General features: G+C 50.9%; 1 protein-coding gene across 1 annotated transcript in view; it reads left to right on the top strand.

Annotated features, from left to right (window-relative positions):
• Nucleotides 1-620: 620 nt before the first annotated feature.
• The window catches only part of LOC127928912 (rho GTPase-activating protein 1-like), a 33,329-nt gene continuing 23,338 nt past the window's right edge, over nucleotides 621-10,611 (top strand). The window contains exon 1 of the mRNA XM_052516501.1: nucleotides 621-772. The gene's annotated coding sequence lies outside the window, so the exon portion shown is untranslated. The remainder of the gene's footprint in view (nucleotides 773-10,611) is intronic.

Raw genomic sequence — 10,611 nt, 5'->3', positions numbered from 1 at the left:
GAGAACAGAGGTATTGATCCTATATAACGGAGAACAGAGGTATTGATCCTATACAATGGAGAACAGAGGTATTGATCCTATACAATGGAGAACAGAGGTATTGATCCTATACAATGGAGAACAGAGGTATTGATCCTATACAACGGAGAACAGAGGTATTGATCCTAGTGCGACACAAACACAGAGTTACGCAGCAAACAAACGCACAGTCAATAACACAATAGAAAACAAATAGAACATAAAAATAAAACATGTCATCATGAAATACACCGGAGCCTATTGAGGGCCTCCTCATCATTGGTCATAGAACACTTCCTGCTTTCATCAACAAACTCTTTTAGCACAAATATAATCATTCAGGAAACCTGAAGTCCGTTGTCCCTTGAGACAGCATGTAACTGCAACACATGGACATTTCAGATAGCCATCTTAATGACCCCTTCTTGTCCCTTGAGACAACACATGGAGATTTCAGATAGCCATCTAAATGACCCTTGTTCCCTGAGTATAGATTGAAATATGTTCTGTTTTTTACACATACACTTCCTTGTAATCGGGGGAGAATAGGGATATGACTTTCGTTTTCTTACTATTTTAATTCCTACATTTTTTTTTTCATGTCGGACTACTGATTTGATTGAATGCCGCAGGAGGACTCTGTTTGAGCATGCGCAGTACCCTGTCAGCATGGAGTTGAGGAAGTTTTGTGCCAGAGGCACCTGAGCGTAAATTGTCTCTTATTCAAACCACTACGGGAACGTTTCTACGCATGGTAAGGTTCAAACTTCATTGTTCGTAGAAGGATAATGTCATTGTTCATGTTGTGTTTCGGTCAAAGAAGTTATAAAACAGTCTCTAACTCAAACGAACGTTGTTTTATCAGCTATCAAGGAATTGTGTCCAGGTGAGTTGAGAATCAATCGCGCGGAATGTTTCCGTCGTCTCGTCCGTTTTACCGGATTTAATAAAGGACGCTTCAGTTCCAGTTCTGGACTCGTCTTGTTTTCTAAATGATTAACAACCTGAAACAACAGTAATAGATGTATTATGATCTGCGTGCTGCTTAGGCCACGTGTAGTTATTCTGTTTTATGAGAAAACATTGGAAAACTTTTGCACCGAAGTAAAGTTGGTTTTATATTCACACATTCATCAGACATTCGCCGAAAAGCCATTTTAATATGTAAAAATCAATTACTAATTCACCTTTAGTCACAGAATCATTAAGCTGATTTAGTTTATAAATGTCTAGTATACTTTTACAACTTTTTTTTGTTCTGAGTAGAAATTCCCGTTTTGACATGATAGAAATACACACAATCTATAAAATGCCATTTTAAAGTGGTATAAATCAATAACTAATTGGCTGTTTGTCACAGAGATGGTTCCATTTAGCTGCGGATGACAGCAAAGGACTTCAACAAAGCCAACATAGAAAATGATTGGAAAAGGGGCCTCTCTGCTGTTAAATTAGAGACTTATAAATACATTACCGTTGTGCCTTGTAACTACTTTAAAATGCAGAACCGTTGTGCCTTGTAACTACTTTAAAATGCAGAACCGTTGTGCCTTGTAACTACTTTAAAATGCAGAACCGTTGTGCCTTGTAACTACTTTAAAATGCAGAACTGTTGCACTAAAAATACAAACATGGATTTGGCATACAATTTAAGATGGTAAACGTACAGTTTTATGTAAACATTGTCTAATTTCCTATAGAACAAATTGCACTTGAAATTAACATTTATTTTAAAGCTAAATGCATATTTTCCCCTTTTTTCTGAGACAATCACTGAATTAGTTATTTATTTCTACATCTTCAAATTCAATATTTGAGCTTTTATGAATTTCTATCAAATCAAAACTGGAATTTTTCCCTTGAAACAAAAGTTGTAAAATTATACTAGACATTTTATAGAATAAATCAGACCTAGTTTGATGTTTCTGTGACAAACGGTGAATTAGTTATTGATTTTTACATTTTTAAATGGCTTTTGGTTGAATGTCTGGTGAATGTCTGGTGAATGTCTGGTGAATGTCTGTTGAATGTCTGTTGAATGTCTGTTGAATGTCTGGTGAATGTCTGGTGAATGTCTGAATGTCTGGTGAATGTCTGGTGAATGTCTGGTGAATGTCTGGTGAATGTCTGAATGTCTGGTGAATGTCTGGTGAATGTCTGGTGAATGTCTGGTGAATGTCTGGTGAATGTCTGGTGAATGTCTGGTGAATGTCTGGTGAATGTCTGAATGTCTGGTGAATGTCTGAATGTCTGGTGAATGTCTGAATGTCTGGTGAATGTCTGGTGAATGTCTGGTGAATGTCTGGTGAATGTCTGGTGAATGTCTGGTGAATGTCTGAATGTCTGTTGAATGTCTGGTGAATGTCTGGTGAATGTCTGGTGAATGTCTGAATGTCTGGTGAAGGTCTGGTGAATGTCTGGTGAATGTCTGAATGTCTGTTGAATGTCTGGTGAATGTCTGAATGTCTGAATGTCTGTTGAATGTCTGGTGAATGTCTGGTGAATGTCTGTTGAATGTCTGAATGTCTGGTGAATGTCTGAATGTCTGTTGAATGTCTGGTGAATGTCTGGTGAATGTCTGGTGAATGTCTGTCGAATGTCTGTCGAATGTCTGTTGAATGTCTGGTGAATGTCTGGTGAATGTCTGTTGAATGTCTGTTGAATGTCTGGTGAATGTCAGAATGTGTGAAATACAAAACCAACTTGACCTCGATGACATTTACCTACTTATGTTGTACTTGGATCAAAAATACCAGGAGTCACACACAGAATGATTTATCATGAAACCCTTTTCCAGCATGCGATGTAGATTATGAAAAGATTATTCTAATATATAATAATGTATAATAATATTAGTTTAATAAACTAATATTCTAGTTTCGAATGTCATTTCCATCAGCCCTGTCAACAGGTATTGTATCATTTCTGTACCTTCAGGGATTTGAATGTCTGGCGGATGTTAAACCTGCCTACAGTTCATTCAGAATGTGTGATATAACCGAAGACGTTGACATGTCCTTACAGGTTGCTACTTGCCCGACAAAAATACCGCCACAGTGTTGAACTAACACGCGGACCAGACCGTGTGTTTTGTTTTAGTCCAGACGCCATCAGGACACGCAGGTGGACAAAACGGGGTTAAACATTGGCTTGTTATTTTACATGAATAATAAAGTAATATTAGTTCCTACAGCAGGGCTCCTCAAGCCTCTTCCTGGAGAGATACCTCCTATAGGACAGGGCCCTCAAGCCTCTTCCTGTAGAGATACCTGTCCTTCAGGGCTTTGTCAAGCCTCTTCCTGGCGAGATACCTCCTATAGGGCAGGGCAGGGCTCCTGAGCCTCTTCCTGGAGAGATACCCTCCTATAGGGCAGGGCAGGGCTCCTCGAGCCTCTTCCTGCCCCTATAAGACAGGACAGGGCTCCCACAGTGTTCCTGAACTACCCTCCTATAGGACAGGGCCCTCAAGCCTCTTTTTGTTTTATAGTCCAGGGCAGGGCCCTCATCTTCCTGGAGAGATACCCTCCTATAGGACAAAGGGCTCCTCAAGCCTCTTCCTGGTTAGATACCCTCCTATAGGACAGGGCTCCTCAAGCCTCTTCCTGGAGAGATACCCTCCTATAGGACAGGGCTCCTCAAGCCTCTTCCTGGAGAGATACCCTCCTATAGGACAGGGCTCCTCAAGCCTCTTCCTGGAGAGATACCCTCCTATAGGACAGGGCTCCTCAAGCCTCTTCCTGGAGAGATACCCTCCTATAGGACAGGGGGCTCCTCAAGCCTCTTCCTGGAGAGATACCCTCCTATAGGATACCTCCTATAGGCAGGGCTCCTCAAGCCTCTTCCTGGAGAGATACCCTCCTATAGGACAGGACAGGGCTCCTCAAGCCTCTTCCTGGAGAGATACCCTCCTATAGGACAGGGCTCCTCAAGCCTCTTCCTGGAGAGATACCCTCCTATAGGACAGGGGCAGGGCTCCTCAAGCCTCTTCCTGGAGAGATACCCTCCTATAGGACAGGACAGGGCTCCTCAAGCCTCTTCCTGGAGAGATACCCTCCTATAGGACAGGGCTCCTCAAGCCTCTTCCTGGAGAGATACCCTCCTATAGGACAGGGCAGGGCTCCTCAAGCCTCTTCCTGGAGAGATACCCTCCTATAGGACAGGGCTCCTCAAGCCTCTTCCTGGAGAGATACCCTCCTATAGGACAGGGCAGGGCTCCTCAAGCCTCTTCCTGGAGAGATACCCTCCTATAGGACAGGGCAGGGCTCCTCAAGCCTCTTCCTGGAGAGATACCCTCCTATAGGACAGGGCTCCTCAAGCCTCTTCCTGGAGAGATACCCTCCTATAGGACAGGGCAGGGCTCCTCAAGCCTCTTCCTGGAGAGATACCCTCCTATAGGACAGGGCTCCTCAAGCCTCTTCCTGGAGATACCTCCTATAGATACCCTCCTATAGGACAGGGCAGGGCTCCTCAAGCCTCTTCCTGGAGAGATACCCTCCTATAGGACAGGGCTCCTCAAGCCTCTTCCTGGAGAGATACCCTCCTATAGGACAGGGCAGGGGGCTCCTCAAGCCTCTTCCTGGAGAGATACCCTCCTATAGGACATGGCAGGGCTCCTCAACCCTGTTCCTGGAGAGATACCCTCCTATAGGACAGGGCACCTCAAGCCACTTCCTGGAGAGATACCCTCCTATAGGACAGGGCAGGGCTCCTCAAGCATCTTCCTGGAGAGATACCCTCCTATAGGACAGGGCTCCTCAACCCTCTTCCTGGAGAGATACCCTCCTATAGGACAGGGCTCCTCAAGCCTCTTCCTGGAGAGATACCCTCCTATAGGACAGGGCAGGGCTCCTCAAGCCTCTTCCTGGAGAGATACCCTCCTATAGGACATGGCAGGGCTCCTCAAGCCTCTTCCTGGAGAGATACCCTCCTATAGGACATGGCAGGGCTCCTCAAGCCTCTTCCTGGAGAGATACCCTCCTATAGGACAGGGCTCCTCAAGCCTCTTCCTGGAGAGATACCCTCCTATAGGACAGGGCTCCTCAAGCCTCTTCCTGGAGAGATACCCTCCTATAGGACAGGGCTCCTCAAGCCTCTTCCTGGAGAGATACCCTCCTATAGGACAGGGATCCTCAAGCCTCAAGCCTCTTTCTGGAGAGATACCCTCCTATAGGACAGGGCAGGGCTCCTCAAGCCTCTTCCTGGAGAGATACCCTCCTATAGGACAGGGCAGGGCTCCTCAAGCCTCTTCCTGGAGAGATACCCTCCTATAGGACAGGGCAGGGCTCCTCAAACCTCTTCCTGGAGAGATACCCTCCTATAGGACATGGCAGGGCTCCTCAAGCCTGTTCCTGGAGAGATACCCTCCTATAGGACAGGGCAGGGCTCCTCAACCCTCTTCCTGGAGAGATACCCTCCTATAGGACAGGGCTCCTCAACCCTCTTCCTGGAGAGATACCATCCTATAGGACATGTCAGGGCTCCTCAAGCCTCTTCCTGGAGAGATACCCTCCTATAGGACAGGGCAGGGCTCCTCAAGCCTCTTCCTGGAGAGATACCCTCCTATAGGACAGGGCTCCTCAAGCCTCTTCCTGGAGAGATACCCTCCTATAGGACATGGCAGGGCTCCTCAACCCTCTTCCTGGAGAGATACCCTCCTATAGGACAGGGCTCCTCAAGCCTCTTCCTGGAGAGATACCCTCCTATAGGACAGGGCAGGGCTCCTCAAGCCTCTTCCTGGAGAGATACCCTCCTATAGGACAGGGCAGGGCTCCTCAAGCCTCTTCCTGGAGAGATACCCTCCTATAGGACAGGGCAGGGCTCCTCAAGCCTCTTCCTGGAGAGATACCCTCCTATAGGACAGGGCAGGGCTCCTCAAACCTCTTCCTGGAGAGATACCCTCCTATAGGACATGGCAGGGCTCCTCAAGCCTCTTCCTGGAGAGATACCCTCTTATAGGACAGGGCAGGGCTCCTCAAGCCTGTTCCTGGAGAGATACCCTCCTATAGGACAGGGCAGGGCTCCTCAAGCCTCTTCCTGGAGAGATACCCTCCTATAGGGCAGGGCAGGGCTCCTCAAGCCTCTTCCTGGAGAGATACCCACCTATAGGACAGGGCTCCTCAAGCCTCTTCCTGGAGAGATACCCTCCTATAGGACAGGGCAGGGCTCCTCAAGCCTCTTCCTGGAGAGATACCCTCCTATAGGACAGGGCAGGGCTCCTCAACCCTCTTCCTGGAGAGATACCCTCCTATAGGACAGGGCTCCTCAACCCTCTTCCAGGTGAGATACCCTCCTATAGGACAGGGCAGGGCTCCTCAAGCCTCTTCCTGGAGAGATACCCTCCTATAGGACAGGGCAGGGCTCCTCAAGCCTCTTCCTGGAGAGATACCCTCCTATAGGACATGGCTCCTCAACCCTCTTCCTGGAGAGATACCCTCCTATAGGACAGGGCAGGGCTCCTCAAGCCTCTTCCTGGAGAGATACCCTCCTATAGGACAGGGCAGGGCTCCTCAACCCTCTTCCTGGAGAGATACCCTCCTATAGGACAGGGCAGGGCTCCTCAAGCCTCTTCCTGGAGAGATACCCACCTATAGGACAGGGCTCCTCAAGCCTCTTCCTGGAGAGATACCCTCCTATAGGACAGGGCAGGGCTCCTCAAGCCTCTTCCTGGAGAGATACCCTCCTATAGGACAGGGCAGGGCTCCTCAACCCTCTTCCCGGAGAGATACCCTCCTATAGGACAGGGCTCCTCAACCCTCTTCCAGGTGAGATACCCTCCTATAGGACATGTCAGGGCTCCTCAAGCCTCTTCCTGGAGAGATACCCTCCTATAGGACAGGGCAGGGCTCCTCAAGCCTCTTCCTGGAGAGATACCCTCCTATAGGACAGGGCTCCTCAAGCCTCTTCCTGGAGAGATACCCTCCTATAGGACATGGCAGGGCTCCTCAAGCCTCTTCCTGGAGAGATACCCTCCTATAGGACAGGGCAGGGCTCCTCAAGCCTCTTCCTGGAGAGATACCCTCCTATAGGACAGGGCTCCTCAAGCCTCTTCCTGGAGAGATACCCTCCTATAGGACAGGGCTCCTCAAGCCTCTTCCTGGAGAGATACCCTCCTATAGGACAGGGCAGGGCTCCTCAAGCCTCTTCCTGGAGAGATACCCTCCTATAGGACAGGGCAGGGCTCCTCAAGCCTCTTCCTGGAGAGATACCCTCCTATAGGACAGGGCAGGGCTCCTCAAGCCTCTTCCTGGAGAGATACCCTCCTATAGGACAGGGCTCCTCAAGCCTCTTCCTGGAGAGATACCCTCCTATAGGACAGGGCTCCTCAAGCCTCTTCCTGGAGAGATACCCTCCTATAGGGCAGGGCAGGGCTCCTCGAGCCTCTTCCTGGAGAGATACCCTCCTATAGGACAGGGGGCTCCTCAAGCCTCTTCCTGGAGAGATACCCTCCTATAGGACAGGGCAGGGCTCCTCAAGCCTGTTCCTGGAGAGATACCCTCCTATAGGACAGGGCAGGGCTCCTCAAGCCTGTTCCTGGAGAGATACCCTCCTATAGGACAGGGCAGGGCTCCTCAAGCCTCTTCCTGGAGAGATACCCTCCTATAGGACAGGGCAGGGCTCCTCAAGCCTCTTCCTGGAGAGATACCCTCCTATAGGACAGGGCTCCTCAAGCCTCTTCCTGGAGAGATACCCTCCTATAGGACAGGGCTCCTCAAGCCTCTTCCTGGAGAGATACCCTCCTATAGGACAGGGCTCCTCAAGCCTCTTCCTGGAGAGATACCCTCCTATAGGGCAGGGCAGGGCTCCTCAGCCTCTTCCTGGAGAGATACCCTCCTATAGGACAGGACAGGGCTCCTCAAGCCTCTTCCTGGAGAGATACCCTCCTATAGGACAGGGCTCCTCAAGCCTCTTCCTGGAGAGATACCCTCCTATAGGACAGGGCAGGGCTCCTCAAGCCTCTTCCTGGAGAGATACCCTCCTATAGGACAGGACAGGGCTCCTCAAGCCTCTTCCTGGAGAGATACCCTCCTATAGGACAGGGCTCCTCAAGCCTCTTCCTGGAGAGATACCCTCCTATAGGACAGGGGGCTCCTCAAGCCTCTTCCTGGAGAGATACCCTCCTACAGGGCAGGGCTCCTCAAGCCTCTTCCTGGAGAGATACCCTCCTATAGGACAGGGCAGGGCTCCTCAAGCCTCTTCCTGGAGAGATACCCTCCTATAGGACAGGGCTCCTCAAGCCTCTTCCTGGAGAGATACCCTCCTATAGGACAGGGCAGGGCTCCTCAAGCCTCTTCCTGGAGAGATACCCTCCTATAGGACAGGACAGGGCTCCTCAAGCCTCTTCCTGGAGAGATACCCTCCTATAGGACAGGGCTCCTCAAGCCTCTTCCTGGAGAGATACCCTCCTATAGGACAGGGCAGGGCTCCTCAAGCCTCTTCCTGGAGAGATACCCTCCTATAGGACAGGGCAGGGCTCCTCAAGCCTCTTCCTGGAGAGATACCCTCCTATAGGACAGGGCTCCTCAAGCCTCTTCCTGGAGAGATACCCTCCTATAGGACAGGGCTCCTCAAGCCTCTTCCTGGAGAGATACCCTCCTATAGGACAGGGGGCTCCTCAAGCCTCTTCCTGGAGAGATACCCTCCTATAGGACAGGGCAGGGCTCCTCAAGCCTCTTCCTGGAGAGATACCCTCCTATAGGACAGGGCTCCTCAAGCCTCTTCCTGGAGAGATACCCTCCTATAGGACAGGGCAGGGCTCCTCAAGCCTCTTCCTGGAGAGATACCCTCCTATAGGACAGGGCAGGGCTCCTCAAGCCTCTTCCTGGAGAGATACCCTCCTATAGGACAGGGCTCCTCAAGCCTCTTCCTGGAGAGATACCCTCCTATAGGACAGGGCAGGGCTCCTCAAGCCTCTTCCTGGAGAGATACCCTCCTATAGGACATGGCAGGGCTCCTCAACCCTCTTCCTGGAGAGATACCCTCCTATAGGACAGGGCTCCTCAAGCCTCTTCCTGGAGAGATACCCTCCTATAGGACAGGGCAGGGCTCCTCAAGCCTCTTCCTGGAGAGATACCCTCCTATAGGACAGGGCTCCTCAACCTCTTCCTGGAGAGATACCCTCCTATAGGACAGGGCTCCTCAAGCCTCTTCCTGGAGAGATACCATCCTATAGGACAGGGCAGGGCTCCTCAAGCCTCTTCCTGGAGAGATACCCTCCTATAGGACATGGCAGGGCTCCTCAAGCCTCTTCCTGGAGAGATACCCTCCTATAGGACATGGCAGGGCTCCTCAAGCCTCTTCCTGGAGAGATACCCTCCTATAGGACAGGGGCTCCTCAAGCCTCTTCCTGGAGAGATACCCTCCTATAGGACAGGGCTCCTCAGGGCCTCTTCCTGGAGAGATACCCTCCTATAGGACAGGGAGGGCTCCTCAAGCCTCTTCCTGGAGAGATACCCTCCTATAGGACAGGGCAGGGCTCCTCAAGCCTCTTCCTGGAGAGATACCCTCCTATAGGACAGGGCTCCTCAAGCCTCTTCCTGGAGAGATACCCTCCTATAGGACAGGGCAGGGCTCCTCAAACCTCTTCCTGGAGAGATACCCTCCTATAGGACAGGGCAGGGCTCCTCAAGCCTGTTCCTGGAGAGATACCCTCCTATAGGACAGGGCAGGGCTCCTCAACCCTCTTCCTGGAGAGATACCCTCCTATAGGACAGGGCTCCTCAACCCTCTTCCTGGAGAGATACCATCCTATAGGACATGTCAGGGCTCCTCAAGCCTCTTCCTGGAGAGATACCCTCCTATAGGACAGGGCAGGGCTCCTCAAGCCTCTTCCTGGAGAGATACCCTCCTATAGGACAGGGCTCCTCAAGCCTCTTCCTGGAGAGATACCCTCCTATAGGACATGGGGGCTCCTCAAGCCCTCTTCCTGGAGAGATACCCTCCTATAGGACAGGGCTCCTCAAGCCTCTTCCTGGAGAGATACCCTCCTATAGGACAGGGCAGGGCTCCTCAAGCCTCTTCCTGGAGAGATACCCTCCTATAGGACAGGGCAGGGCTCCTCAAGCCTCTTCCTGGAGAGATACCCTCCTATAGGACAGGGCAGGGCTCCTCAAGCCTCTTCCTGGAGAGATACCCTCCTATAGGACAGGGCAGGGCTCCTCAAACCTCTTCCTGGAGAGATACCCTCCTATAGGACATGGCAGGGCTCCTCAAGCCTCTTCCTGGAGAGATACCCTCCTATAGGACAGGGCAGGGCTCCTCAAGCCTCTTCCTGGAGAGATACCCTCCTATAGGACAGGGCAGGGCTCCTCAAGCCTCTTCCTGGAGAGATACCCTCCTATAGGACAGGGCAGGGCTCCTCAAGCCTCTTCCTGGAGAGATACCCTCCTATAGGACAGGGCTCCTCAAGCCTCTTCCTGGAGAGATACCCTCCTATAGGACAGGGCAGGGCTCCTCAACCCTCTTCCTGGAGAGATACCCTCCTATAGGACAGGGCAGGGCTCCTCAACCCTCTTCCTGGAGAGATACCCTCCTATAGGACAGGGCTCCTCAAGCCTCTTCCTGGTGAGATACCCTCCTATAGGACAGGGCAGGGCT

The sequence above is a fragment of the Oncorhynchus keta genome, unplaced genomic scaffold (genome assembly GCF_023373465.1).
Source record: "Oncorhynchus keta strain PuntledgeMale-10-30-2019 unplaced genomic scaffold, Oket_V2 Un_scaffold_4875_pilon_pilon, whole genome shotgun sequence".
Taxonomy (NCBI): Eukaryota; Metazoa; Chordata; class Actinopteri; order Salmoniformes; family Salmonidae; genus Oncorhynchus; species Oncorhynchus keta.
Note: the sequence above shows the minus strand (reverse complement) of the source record. Positions and strands in the feature narration are given on the sequence as shown.